The 14,933-nt window shown below is 36.2% G+C and overlaps 1 long non-coding RNA gene across 1 annotated transcript; it reads left to right on the top strand.

Annotated features, from left to right (window-relative positions):
• The first annotated feature begins 1,265 nt into the window (after positions 1 to 1,265).
• Positions 1,266 to 11,645, top strand: LOC306802754. Its single transcript, XR_013774459.1, has 3 exons — positions 1,266 to 1,319; positions 11,016 to 11,137; positions 11,570 to 11,645. It is a non-coding gene; the product is annotated as an uncharacterized lncRNA (long non-coding RNA).
• The last annotated feature ends 3,288 nt before the right edge of the window (positions 11,646 to 14,933 follow it).

The raw sequence follows: 14,933 nt of genomic DNA, 5'->3' as shown, positions 1-14,933 counted from the left end.
ATTGCTGCCTAGGTAGTTCATGCAGAGCTGCCTCTGTCAGAGCTTTTGTGATCCAGGGTAGGCTCAGTGCTGTGGGTATCATGGATGAGAGTTACTCACAGTCCCTGGGGAATAGCTGGAACCAGGAATCCCTGCTCACAGCTAGAAACTATCAGATGAATGCTGTAACAGCTTCCATTTGTTCTCCTTTGTTCCAGACAGGCTGGGTGCATCAGAAACCCTGGAGCATAGAGATGAGATGAAGCCTGGGGATGCACTGGGAGGTTTAGTGAGTGCTGAGCAATAAGGTAAATTTTCTTTTTGGGGGGAGGAGAAATTTAGTTTCATTTCCTCTCTTTGACTCAGATTGTGGAGGAGAAATTAATTTCTGATGGAGGTATTTATAATGAACATCCACATTTTTTGTGTGTCCCGAGTATATCCAAATATTTAATATTCAGCAATAACATGCTTTCAGTTTTTGTCATCTCACTGTTGGGAGCACTGACATCAGAATTCAAACAGTATATATTTAAATGCTGCTTAACCCTGTGAGAGGTATTTCTGCAGTAATACTTGAGTTGCATGGATTTAATTATTCTCCTGGAGAATTGTGTTTAAAATTAAATAGTGTCTGTACCTTGCAAAAAAATAAAAAAAAAAGCACCAAGTAAGTACACATTTATTCCATGTGGTTACTGCCTTTGCTGCATATCTGTCAAATAAATACACAAACAATTTACTGAGTTAAGAAGGGTTATCCCTAAATAAGGAAAATGATTGTTAGTGTGTTATTTCCAACTAGATTATTATTGTGCATTTATTCTTAACTGCCCTCTGCTGTAGGTTTCATTATGCTGCCAGCTAGAAATGACAGCCTGACAGCTCTGTTGCTTCTCTGGGTCAGTTTTATCTCAGTTGTTGAATACTCAAACCTCATTAACTTGTTGCCAGGCCTCCAGAACTGCATGGATTGATGTCTGCAAATATTACCCATTTAGTAACAAGTAGTTTTGCATTAATTTTGTTTTTCTAATGGATTTAAGGAGGAAAAAACACAACTGAACATTGGAAAAGGGGACTGTTGTCTGGGTTCTTCAGTGAGTACTTACATGAGTAATATTTGAGTGATTTTTTCACATGTAACAATTTTTGTTCTGCTAAAGGAACTGAATACATTTTCAAGTCACTCAAAATTTTAGCCTATATGTAGTCTATTCCATTTTTTGTTGTTTTACCTTAGAGCAGCTGGATTATTAGAACCTCTCCTGTTACTAAAGAAGCCTCACATATGGATCAGTAAAGATCATCCAACCTAGCAACAAGTGTTCTGCACTGGAGTGAGTACCTGTGCCCAAATAAGTCTGTATTTGTGCTCAAGGGGATCCTGATTATTATTCTATGCTCTTTTGCAATTGCTCCTAAAAGTCAAGTCAGAGTTAAAGTTTTATGTAGCAATTAAAAGTAATTGAAATTGAAAATATATGTCCATGGCTGGCAGAGGAGGGAATGTGCCTGTGCTTTGTGTGCCTTACTGCATCAGCAGAAGGAAGAAGTGACAAACCTCCAGTAACAGCTCTAGAGGTGAGTCATCCCAAGAGATTTAGCAAGAATAACCACACAGCACAAAATAATCACTGGGATGACTCCTTCCCTCTGTCCATGGATGAATTTATCTCTTCAGTATTGCACAGCATATAAAGTAACAAACACTGAATTCATCTCCCCTTTAAGTACTATACTACCTGCAATTAAAGCAATTAATTTAAAATAAAGTTTTGATTTTATGGCCTGAATATAGTTTAAGCATTTCCTAAATTTTAATTGTCAGTTTGAATATAATTTGATGATGTGCAAAATCAGTGGTTATTTTTCTCCATTACCATCATATTACCTGGTGAAATCATGGCTATTAATGACATTATAACTAGCCAGCATCCGAATATTTCTTTTGGTTCATTTAATAAATAGAAAATATATTAATGCAAAACAAAAAAGAGGTCTTTGTACTGAAACTTTTAAACTTGTGTTTCAACCATTTCAATAAGTATAGACTATGAGTCTTCTCCCTAAGTCTCAAAAATTGCAAGAAGAATGGCAGATAACACTATTTAGGAAGAAATTGTGGGGAGGTGGGAGCTAAGTGTGTGTCCTTACCTGCAGTTTCTTTCCTAATCAGGATTGAGGACAGTAGGAGAAAGCTCCAACCTTTTGCTGCTGAACTGTGCATGTCAGTGGCTGTGAACAGCACATCAGCTGTCAAGGCTGCAAATCCAGCACTTCTCACCTTGTAAAGGCAGCAACCACGTATTCGCATTTTGTTTCCAAGGTGATGGATGTAAAAAGTATCTAAGCTTTCTACTAAACAAATCAAGGAATTCCTGTGCTATGCTGTGTAAGTGGTTTAGGTAAATAACCTTAAATCATTTCATAACACTCAAAAAAAAAAAAAAAAAAAAAAAAGGCTTAGTCTGTAGACTTAACCTGTAGCAGGTTTTTATTTTGCTTGAGCTCTACAAGTTAGAATCACTGAGGGTAGCATGGATGCTGCACTAAAGCAGAAGTTACAGTGCTGAGCAGTGCTGACTGCTCCAGGCTCTTGGTGCACATACAGCAGCACAGACTTGATTTCTGTTTCCCATTACCTTTTGACCTTCTGAATGAAATGGAATTGTGATAGTGAGAAATCATTATCTTTGACCTAATCCTGTTTTATGCCATTAGAATAGAGTTGGTACCAAATAGTGTAAACACACAGAAGGGTCAGAGTTTCCCAGCCTAGTCTATGTCTGATTACAGATTAATCATTCTTGGTTGCAATAGTTACTTCTTTATTTGTGAAGGTGTTTGGCTCAATAAATAGCACTGCTGTCTTGTAGAAAGAGTCTTCACTGTTGTGTAACAATTGTAAACATAACTTTATAGGTAATTCCTAAGTATTCTTAATCCCATCAAGCACACATGGGTGCTGTTGCACAGACTTGTTGAAACAATGATTTTTGGATATGACTGCCTAATTTTAAGCTATTAAGGGTCTCATTTTTCAGGTGAGGTGAATATCTGCAGCTTCTGCTGAAAAGCAAAGTGTCTGGATTTGACTGGCACTATCCAGGAAGGCCTCACTCATTGAAATACCTAATTTCTTCAGGACTGCATGCATTTTCAGAGTGCTTCTTATGCCATACAGGCAGAGCTGCCAGCTTTCTTATAAAAACAGATCTGTCAGTAGGATTTTAATTAGGTACACAAATATGTCTTTTTCTTAATACCCATTTTGTAAATATGTCCCAAGAATAAAGGTTGAAATGCTTTGATAAATAAATACAATAAAAGGCATAGACACAGCAGGACATAAAGATATAGCAATATGGACAAAGAAGCTTTCTTGACAAAAGAAATAAATGGCATATGTAGTTTGAACACCTGAGTAGGGACAGTTTAGATGAAGAAGAAAGATAGGCAAATTAAAACCTAAAAATCACTGAAAATTGGTATAGACCTCTCAGGCAAGATTTAAAAAGAAAAGAAAGATAAGGAAAGCCTATAAAAAAGATAGATCATTAATCACTGGAAATTCAATTAGTTTATATTGACTGCTGGAAATTATGAACTTGATAAAGGGTACCTCTTCCTGGAGGACAGGACTCCATTCTGAGAGATTTTTCAGGCTACTCAGTACAGGCTGTTTTGTACTTGCTCCTCATATTGCTGGAAAACAAGACAAGGATGATAAATAAGATAAAAGTTGAGAATCATCTAGAGCCTAGTGATCTCAATGTCATCAGAGCTTCAAATGCCCTTGAGGTTATAAATGTGAAATACAAGTATCTCAGAATCACTGGACTTTAAAATATAAATAAATAAAAATAGAAAGTGAGTGCATGTGGAATGACTTGTGGAAAAGAAAAAAAGTTGATTAAAATCAATTTGGGGTTTGGGAATTTTGTGTGAAAAAACATCTAGATAACACAGAAGCAGCCCTGGAGCTGGCCCTCAAGAGACCTTGTTTAATGAGAAATGGCTGGATTTTTATTTTCCTGAATAGTGTAGTTTGGAAATAATTTTTGTAGTCTCTTGGGCAATATACCAGTCAAACAATTATTTCTCATGAAAGCCTTGTCTGTTGCTTCAGAAGACACTGTTTACTCACACTGATTCTTTAAATGAGACTTTTCAGTGTGAGTGGGATAGATTACAATAAAGAATGATACTTCTAGAAAAATAGGGGGAAAAAACCTGCATTCTCTGAAAAATCTTCCTGTTAGAATAGGATAAACTTTCTCCTCCCAGAACTAACAATCATCTTGAGTTATGTAAAATCAGCAGGTTGAGAAAAAGTAGTAAGGTATGCATATCAAATGGCAGTCAAGAAGGGGATCTCTTAAAATAAAATGTCATGATTTCCTATGACAGGGAAGGCTGATGTTTGTAGTTTAAAAAGCAGCATTTGCTGTGATTTTATTTTTTTTCTTCAGCTTTCTTGCTATTGTCTTCAGTGATCTTACTAAGAGGTTCTGCTTAGGGAAGAGCAATCTGCCAGGCTGCAGGCAGTGGAGTAACAATTTTCTTTTTTCTTTCAGAACTGCAAAGCAGCTTTATTATGCAGAGACAGCCTGTGTTCCACCTTTTAAGACAAAGCTTGCTAGTGTTCTGATCTGTGTGTAACCAATAGCTCAGTGGTTAAAGCACTTTCATGAACCATTGGAAAATTTTGCTCTATTTCAGTAGTGATGAAGGAAATAAAGGCCTCTTGTTCTGAGTGAATACTTGTATTGCTGGGCTTTTGATTAGAAACACCAAGGATTCATTTCCAGAAATTCAAGAAGTTCTATAGGAGAGGCTTTTTCCTCCTTGCAAAGTGTTTGAAGTGAAAATAAATTTTAAAGTAATATGAGTATTTTATATAACGTGTTGTTACTGTTAATGGCTTTTATTTAGGGAACAGTACATAGCATTTATTAAAGTCAGTTGTCCTGACATCCATGCACACGCATTCCCCTTCTTTGCACACAGAGTAGGTTTGGGTGTGGGTGTAGTTTTGGTTTGGGGTTTTGACTCAAGTGTTGAATGGAAGAATCAATTAATCCTCTAGATATGATGGGCTGCCAAGACACTGAGCTGGAAAGAACATGGAATGGAGAGGTTTCATCTGTGACTTTACAATCCAAATATTTAAAGCATGTTCTTTGCATTTAAGACAAATTTAATTTTTATTTAGCTAGATGGTTTCCCAGTAACAGTAGAGGGTAATTGTTTCCTTCATAAATCAAAAGCTTCCTGCTGTGAGGCATCTTCTTATTTCAGAATGCTGCCTGGAACTTTGGCCTCAGCCTACAGTGACATCTGAGGATTTTCATGTTGCAAATTACATCACCTTCCTATTCAGTGTTTGGCAGAACATTAATGTACACATATCTCAAGATGTTTGACTTTTACAACTTACTTTAAAGAAGTTTGACAAGGCAGTTCTAAATCAGAGGATGAGCAATTCAGGTATAGGGCTCAGGGAACAAACAACTAATCATATTTCCTTAAGGTAAACTAATTGTTAAAGAGACATAAATTACAATTAGAAACTGTCAAAATAACTGAGATATTCCCAATAACAGGACATGCTTGTTTTCATGGATCGTGAATAATACTCTTTAAATCTTTTTCTGGAGCTTGTAGCATAAAATCTGAGAAGCATCTTGGATTTTCCAATCTTGGTGCTTAAGTCTTTGGTAGAAAAGAAATTTATATAGTTTTCAGTGCCTAAGTCTTCAAAAATGGAAGGGAAGGAAAGAAGGAATGAAGAAAAATTGAGTGGTTTTATCAGAGAAACTTCTCACTGATTTTGGTTTTGGTTAATATCATGACAATTTTATGACCATTTATGAGATCAAATTAATTTTGCAAATTAACCTGTGGTACTACAGAATGTAGATTATCTTAATTATGGAAATGTGGTTTCAATTGCTATTCTATTATTATACCATCTTATTTATGACTTTATGGTAATAATTGCAGGGCATAATTTTTACTGATATTATCACACCTCAATCTGCTCATTCTGCTACACTTTATTTCATAGAAGCTGTTAGGTGCACCTGCCTAGAACGTATACTGAAAGTTAAATAATATTTCAAAGAGATTAAAAATTAAGAATGTGTAGAAATGATTAATTGATAGTGTCTAGATGTAATGGTGATAAGCTTCTCAAAAAGGCTTCTATCATAATGGTGAACTTTGGTGTAAGATATGATGATATTAATGTTTCCCACTGTTTTTGGTGGACAATTAATTACTTAATTTGGATAAACTAATTCAGTTCATTTTCAAATAATAACTCCTGAGTAAAACCTTTCTTCAGCTGTCTCTTTCATAGCTTGAACACAATTCTGTGCAATTTCCCCCAGGCAGGTCGTGCCCACACAGGTGAATTCAATTTTTTTTGCAGCTGTACTGGAGAGTGGTGACTGGAAACAGTAGAACTAAATAACAATTACTAAGCAGCATTGTGCTAGTGCAGCACAACGTGGTGTGTGCACAAATGTGGTTTGTGGGAGGGTAAGAAAGAGTTTGATGTCTCTTGGTTTAGCTCAAGTGACTGTGAACATGAAATAAAGATGTCACTGCAATATCAGCCAGTGCTTTGCAGATTTGTTCAAGCTCTGGCTTTTCTGATTTGAAGAGATTCCGTGTTTTACTCAATTCACCTCAATACTACTCATTCTTTCACACCCTTTAGTTGCTGCTGAAGCTTCCTCAACTTGAATTATTTTGCAGTGAAATGTCCCAGGTTCATGAAATGTTGACTGTGACGGCTTAAAAAGCCCAAACTGTTGTCACATAAAGACCCATTGTGAGTACTTGTTGTAAAGGGACATTATGGCTTCTCAAAAACCACACACAGAAGCAGCAAGGACTACATTTTTAACTGTGGGAAAGGCATGATAATTTTGATAACTTAAATTTGAGCAAGTAGTCCCTGGCACCAGAGGAATGCCAGTCTTTTTTTTTTTTTTTTTTTTTTTTTTTAGAGGGCAATTAATATGCATGAGTCTAGAATCCTCTCTGGGTTTGTGTGATAAAACACCATGAAGTTGATTGGACTGCTTTTTCCCTTGCAATGTGTAGCTTGCCTTTGATTCTGAGGAAAAGTCCTGACTCTGTTTGATTATAAGGTCCTGCACAAATCCTCCAGGGAGGTAAGCAGAGGTCCTTGTACGTTGTGTCTGTCATAATTTTCTTATAACAGCTCTATTATGGATAATTCCCTGGAAGTCAGCTGTAAAGCTCAGCAGGTCCCCTTCTGATATCCTTCACATTTGGATAATTAACTGAGCTGTTTGAACAACAGAAACTTTATAATGTTCAGCAGTGGGAGTCTTGCAGCTGATCAGCTTTACCTTCATCAGCACTTGTCATTTTAACACTTGAAAGGTAATGTTTCAGGATGAATATAATCTTCAGCAGGAAAAGAAAAGATTTCAAATGTACAGGAAAATAAGGGCTTCAATAAATTTGTTATGCAGACTGTAATGCTCCTTGTGTTGCATTGCTCATGTACTCTGTGCTGCTGCCTTAAGAAGGATTTAGTCAACCTTGTATCTCCACAAAACAGGCTTTGCTTCATTGCAATGGAAAAACAAGTAAAGAATCCTCACAAATGCATCCCTGACATCCCAAGAATTGGCATGCAGGAAACCTTCATGCTGATCACAGCAGTCTTACCCAGACAAAACTTAATTTGTTTAGAAACAATAAAATTAAATGCTTCTTAATCTTTCTTCCATTCTTTTAATAGTTAAAAATTACCCAAGTACCAAACCTCTCTGCATAGCTCAAACAAGCAAAGTTGTTGGTTTCTACTGAAATTCAGGTCTATAGGACACTGAAATGTGATCCTAATTGACATTTATTTATTATACAACTGCCACAAACACTCTTTGTAATTAAGAGTGGTTCGTAAATCATGGTGCATTACTTACTGGCCTAAAAGGTTGTTGCAGTAGAAAATTACTAATTAGAGTGAGGTGTTTTTTGAGAGAGCTAAACCTAACTGGAATAAGAAATATGTTTTAAAATATACAAAAGCAACATATGCACATTGGTTAGAAATATCCACATTTATCTGAAACAATTTAATATAACTCTAATGACCTGCAGTTCCACTACCAAAATAATCTTCAAAGGTTTATTCATTATTCTTAAATTTCTGGATGCATAGAGGCCTAAAGAACATGAATATAATCTGACAGAATAATATAAGTTTAAAAAAAGAAAATTCTCTATACTGAGGTAATTCATTATCTCCTGATTAAAAACATTTCCATGGATGATTTTGTAAGAATAGGCATTGATTCCCAAGAGATTCATGCTGATGGGGTTTGAATGCACTGCATTAGGTCAGGTTGATGTTTGCCTTCTGAAGAGAACTGTTCAGCATTTGCTTCCTTCCCCTGTGACCCCACAGCTCGGGTAAGAGCAAGCAAACAAATGTTGTGCTATATCAGAGTGACTGATAGCAGAGAGGCTGTTCTGAGCCATTCTTCTTAGCACAAAATAGGCTGCTTTCTGTGAGATAAGTGGAATGCCTTTTCAGTTAAAGAGGTGCCAGTTTCTCTAGGTCTTTATGCTCCTCTGAGATGTGAACTTACTCTTTAACAATACCAGCAATGTCTAGGCTTGTTAGCATAGCCTCCCATGATAATATTTCTTTATCCTAATAAAGTGAAAGAACATGTAGTATACAGTAAGTCACTCTACAGCCAAGTTAACTTAAATATTTCATTAAGACAGAGGCCATTAAACTATACCTGCAGTTGGATAAAACAAAACTCAGTGTTAAGCATATCAGGTTTTTCTCTGACATCTTTCTCATATTGCTTTACATACTTTTTGGTAAGACCTAAGGAATATCTCTCTAAGTTTTACTGTTCTCTTTCTTATAAATGCCTTGTGCTAGAATTGTCTCTGCAATGCACAACTCTAAAACAAACAAAAAAATTGATATACTGAAAGGCTTTAATCACCTACTAGAGCTCAGATAAGCCAATATTAAAACACATTTATGCATGAACAACTAATAACTAATAACTGAAAGAAATTACATGCAACTTGAGAAACCATTTCTTAATTGTTACTCATTAAAATAAATTATGGTATAATGTCCCACTTACAATGCTGAAAATAGAATATAGCAGCAGTTGTTCTGTCAATTTATTTTTCATTCTAGCTTTTTAAGGCAGTTATGTTTTGAAAATAATTTGTCCTAATCAGATGGTGTTATATTTCACCAGCTAATAGCTACACCTCCTTGCAAGCAAATCCTTAGAGAGGCATTGGGTTAAACATTAAAACTTACACTTATTAGAGCTAATTGATTGTTATTGTAGAGAACATAAGGAGGTGTTTCTGTGGTTCAAACAATCTGCAAATCTATAGATCCTTACAGTTGCATTGCTATCTACAGCTTTATTTATTGTAGACCATAGAGGATTTTTATAGGGAGCTGATGTGGAAAAATCAACTGAACACAGACATAAGATAAGTAGCAAATACTTTGTATTATTGTGGTGAAGGTTCAGCTCATTCAGTGAAAGTGGCTTTTGCATCAGCTATAGGGAATCTCAGTACTGCTCCTGTGCATCTTCAGCTGGGTGCCTCACCTGAATTAGAGACACCTGAACCCAAAGAAGGAGAGACAAACACCCAATTGTGAGCACACTGATCATCTACAGTTCCCAAGTATTATGAGTCTTCCAGGATTTAGACTGATTGATGTGAAGCTTTTGCTTGAATTCACTAACTCATAAGGACTTAAATACAAAGCAAGTTCTGGTTTTCTTGCAATCAGTCACAATTTACTATTTCCTTTCTTTATTGTTAAACCAATGTCTCAGGTATCAATACCATAAGCACACAGGAAAAATGATTTTTCATTTTAATCTGAAATTAAATAATTTTTTCAATGTATATTATCTATAATTGAATGTAATTAAAGAATAATGTAATAACCTTATTTTCTCTTTCTCATGGTTTAATTCTCAAATTAGTCAATTCCATTGTCTCAAGCTGGTTCTGTAAAGGATAAATACAGTTTAAATTACGGAGATGTCTACTCTATGCAGTGGAATCAGAATTTTCTGAAGGGACATGAGACTGAGCTGACAGAAACTATGACTGAAAATCTTCCAACATTTATATCTAAGCTTCTCCTTTATTACACTTATTTGTGTTTATTAGGCAGCATTTGGCACCTACAGGAATGGCTGTAGAGTTGTTCTAATGGGTTTCCAAAACAGCTGCTCAGTGAGTGGAGCTGGGCACATTTGGAAGAATCTTGCTGTCCTCTGCTCCTCCTTTTACCATGATCTCTGCTTATTATAGACATGATTGCACAGCTAACTCTGCCTTGCAAAGCATTGACTTTGGGGGCTAATAAATGTTTTCCTGTTTTCACCCCAGCTTTAAATATTTGTCTCTGTTTGCTCATGAAAAAGTGTGTGCCCTTCAGGAATGTGTGGCATACAAATAATTAGTGCTTGTCAAGGGAAGGAAAAGGAGAAAGGTGAGAAATGCAGTGCACATCTAAAATGGAATTGAAAGTCAGAGACATTTGGATAATAAAACCCAGAAACGTAAAAGTTACCCAAAAAATTCTATTTTTAGTGACATTGTAAACTAGAATCTGCCTCTTGTTTCTGCTTTTTTTGGAGGAGGCAGTACTATGGTGCAAGTAAATTTTTTAGGTTGCACTTTAGAGACTTAATACAGTAGAATATCTATCTCTTTGCTTCACTTATTGTTTCTCTGAGGGGTTGCTACAAAAGGAAGCAAAAACCCTTTATACCAGAAACCCTGTCATATAAGTTATCTCTTTCCATCCATAGTACTACTTTACAGGCTGAAATAAAAAGTAGATAAAAAGAGTTGGTACTATTAGATGAACTCTCTCAATCTCTTTTTTTCCTGGAGAAAGGGAGCTGGGGTAAGAAGGTCATTGTTGTTTATTTTAGAAGTTATTAAACCCTTGCTTTATTTGTGTTCAGTACAGATTACTGAGACTTAAAAGTGTGGAAGTCTGGAAAGAAAAGGAGGAGCCTGGAAAAATACAGCCAAGAAAGAGAGAAGAAACTAAGTAAAAGAGAGAGGAATACACTAAGAAGATGAGGTAAAAGAAAAAAGTCATGAGTGCATCTATGTCAGTGTGAATTATTACAACACTTCTCTCTCTTGTTAGAATTATTCCCAATCTTTCTGTTACATGAATGCATTGAACCACTGGAATTTATGAATTATCATAATGGAGAATTAAGGCTGATATTAAGCCACACCACTCCTGGTGTCTAAGCTATGTGGTAGGCTCTTTAGTTACATTAAATCTTCACCATTTTTTTCCACAAATTAATGTTGTGTAGTGCATTGCATGTGACAAAGGTCACAGGATTGTTGATGTTCATCATATTGAATGATTTCCATTATTATACATGCACAATTCTCTTTTAATCCATTATTATATTGCTATTCCTTTTCTTAAAGGAGGCTCAAAGTGGTTGAGACTGGAACTATGATGTTTCCAATAATTTTAAATATCTGACCTTAGGCACACAGGATCTGGAATTTTAGGCATGCCTTGTCCTGCTAATGAGCTTCAGATACATCTGGTTTTCTGGACAGGTAGGACTATTTTCTGTTTGAGATACAGACTGCATTTGTTTAGTACAAAATGCAATATAGGCAGCCCCCTTCTACATCTGATCACAGTTCATCTGCTGAGCACATGCAGAATTCCCAATGACCAGTGCTGCCCTTCACCCTGTAATCCATGCAGAAATATAACTTTGGCTCCATATTGCCTCCCTGTTGCTTGTCCAAACAGTCAGAAAAGAACAACTGCTGTACATAAGGCTGTGGAGGAGTCCTCTCTTTTAAATTTCTTTTCATGAGAAGCTCCCTGCTTCTCCAAGGAGGGAAGTGGTTGATATTTGGTTCAGGATCTAAACAAGTGCCTACTGAGCTCAGCACACACTGGTTTAGCAAAGTCACTGTTTTGACTTTCATATATTCAGGATAGAAGTGTTTTTTACTTAGTTCCAGCTATTGGCCTTTAGGAAACCAGACTTCAAACCTCTGAAGCAGAGTAATGTAGAAGGAGGCATTTGAAGTAGCCACTAGAGGAGAAGTGTGATTTAAATCAATTCCCCCAACCAAAGAATAACTGTACAACAGAGAGAAGGCATTTTACACACATACACACACACACACTCACACACTTCATTATTGCTGTCTAACCAGAAGGTAGTTCTTTCTCTTTCTTGATAACTAAGCAAAAAATACTATCCTATCACTTCTAGCTCATCCTGTTTCTTCATGTGCTCCATTCAGGTCAGAGATGGAAAAAGAACTGGTTTCCACTGCATTGGCAAGTTATCATTCAGTTCCTGGGGTGAATTGTAGCATGATGCCAGTTTAACAGGTAAAGAATTGCTTACATTTATAGTAATTTTAATTGAATATATTAATATATAAATACATTCCAAGACAAATAATACCAAGATTCCAGTTCAGGAAAAAAAAAGTATTTCAAAGTCACCTGGTATCCACATCCAGATTTAACTGCTGCAGAAATGAAATTTCTGTAACCTTATCTTCAGCCCTGTGTCTATATAACCTCTACAGCACTAAACAAAGCATTCAAAATGCCATTTTTAAAGCTAGAATTTGCTTTTTTAGACATTAGGTTGCAAGCAGCATTTTGTGGAGCAGCTAAAAGGCAACCTCAGCATACATCATTCCTTGCTTTTGCAACCCTTGGGTTTAAAGGGAAGAAAGTGTTTTGACCTCTTTGCAATTTTTATTGCTGCTAGAGAAACATTCCAAACCCATTAGATATTTGGCATTGGTTTAGATAGAAAACCAGCTTGGAGAAACTAAAATGCTGGCTTTTCCTTTCTTTTTAACACATTCTTATGGCATATTTACTGAGTAACTAGTAGATCCTTTGCCAAGTTAGGATTAGGATGTGAAATATGAAACAAAGACCAACAGCTTATTAAAGTAAGAACTTGGCTGGTACTACTCCAGGGAACTGCAAAGTATTACTAAGCTATAGATACTGCAGAAATGATAAGAATCCTTATGGAAAACATTTCCCTACTTGAATACTGAAGGTCAGCTTGTTGGGGAAGTAGAAATATAGAAACCATAGTACAGTATAGCTCAAATTGTACTGCTGCTATAAATTAGTATTAAAGCTAAACTAAATTGTATTTTCTGTAAATTCACTTTCTGTCTATCCAAAAAAAAAAAAAAAACCTAACAAAAAAACCAAAAAACAAACCACCAAAAAAATCACCAAACCAAAAGCAACAACAAAAAACCAAACCAAACAGAAAACTCCCTCAAAAACACAAAAAAATTCCAACCTCACAACATGATTTTGATGTTATGTTAGTGCCACTTTTTCACATCCCCTTTCCAATTGAAGCTGGCAGGTTGTGATATTACACTGTTGCCATCTGCAGTCATTTGCCCTTTAATAATGGAGAAATTCTGGTTGTTGGAATACACTGAGCTGACATTATCAGCCCTTCTCTTGGTAGGTTCTGCAGTCTTCCACAGAACAGGAGTGGAGCTTTCTGCCCCTTCTACTGGATGTTCTTTTTCTGTGGGTTCTCCTCCACACATGAATCTTCCTGCTGCTGCTTAAGAGACTTATCAAAAGAACACCTTTATTTTTTTTTAAATGATGTGTTAGTGGAAAGGTAAGCACACAAAAAGGAGTCAGACTCCTCTCTAATAATACTGCAATAGGCCTTTAAGTGCTTTTATCATTTCAATACTGAAAAACAAATGTTAATATTACAGTAACCTGAGTTTAACCTCAGAACACTGCTGTAAGGGGCAAATATATCATTATCTCCATTTACCAGTGGTAGCCTGAAGCACAGAAAGATTTTTGTGTGTCTGGCCCAAGGTCATGTAGAAATGCTTTAGTAGAAGTATAATTTGATGCAAGATCTCCTGAGTTCTAGTCTAATATTTAATAGCTGTCCTTTCTGTGCTCTTAATGGTAATGGGAGGCATTTATACTTACCTAGGAGAACAGTAGCCTGAAGAAATGGTTCTTTTCCAAGAATGGCAGAGAAGAATTTTGAACTGTCTGTGATGGCTTTTCTTGACCTCAGCAGACAGTTAGTCAAATTTGTCTGGACTTAAACTCAGTAATAAAAAAATCAAAGGGGTTGCAAAGTGCAATTAAGCAGTGCTGGTACAGTTAGCATTGTGAGGTTCCAGCTTGCTATTGTTTCAGTGTTCCAAGTCATATATATTCTGTTAAAAAAATAGAGAGGATTTTTCTTCCTGCTCCTTTTGGCTGCTGGCCTTTTATCAGTCCATTTTAGCAATAAAAAGTCAAGCTGGTTACTGGTGGTGTACACATCAAAAATGTGTGTGATACTTGCTGCAGTCAGCTAAATTTCTTCTGGGCAACAAAAGGTAAAATGCCTTCTTGCTCTTCTGAAAGCTAAGAGAGAAGAGAAACACAATTAGTCAGTGTCAGAAAGATGTGGCAATAGAGAAATCAGAGCAAATGTTCATTCTTTTGCCATTGTTTTCTGTTGTCAATATTATTTGTTTCTGTTTTCTGTAGCAGAGCAGTGTTTCCAAGGCCTCTGTTCTGCCAGAACTAGCAGAGCACATGGGGGCACTTCACCCACTTAAATCCTTTATTTTACCATATGTGCTTACCTCCATGGGGTCCCACTGTGGACTGAAGCTCAACTTTCAAAGCTCAAATATGGTTTTAGTATTTATCCTTCTGATGCCTTTATTTTCATTACAATTCACATTTCATGTGCTGAAGATATACAGGCAGGGATGTTGCAAAAGGATTCAGAACTTCAATTAAAATTTTATAGGAAATATAAAATCAAAGGGGCAAAATACCTCTTTGAAGCCTCACTAAG

This window comes from Erithacus rubecula (genome assembly GCF_903797595.1).
Source record: "Erithacus rubecula genome assembly, chromosome: 5".
NCBI classification, from domain to species: domain Eukaryota; kingdom Metazoa; phylum Chordata; class Aves; order Passeriformes; family Muscicapidae; genus Erithacus; species Erithacus rubecula.
The sequence above is the reverse complement of the archived record's forward strand: the minus strand, read 5'-3'. Positions and strand labels throughout refer to the sequence as shown.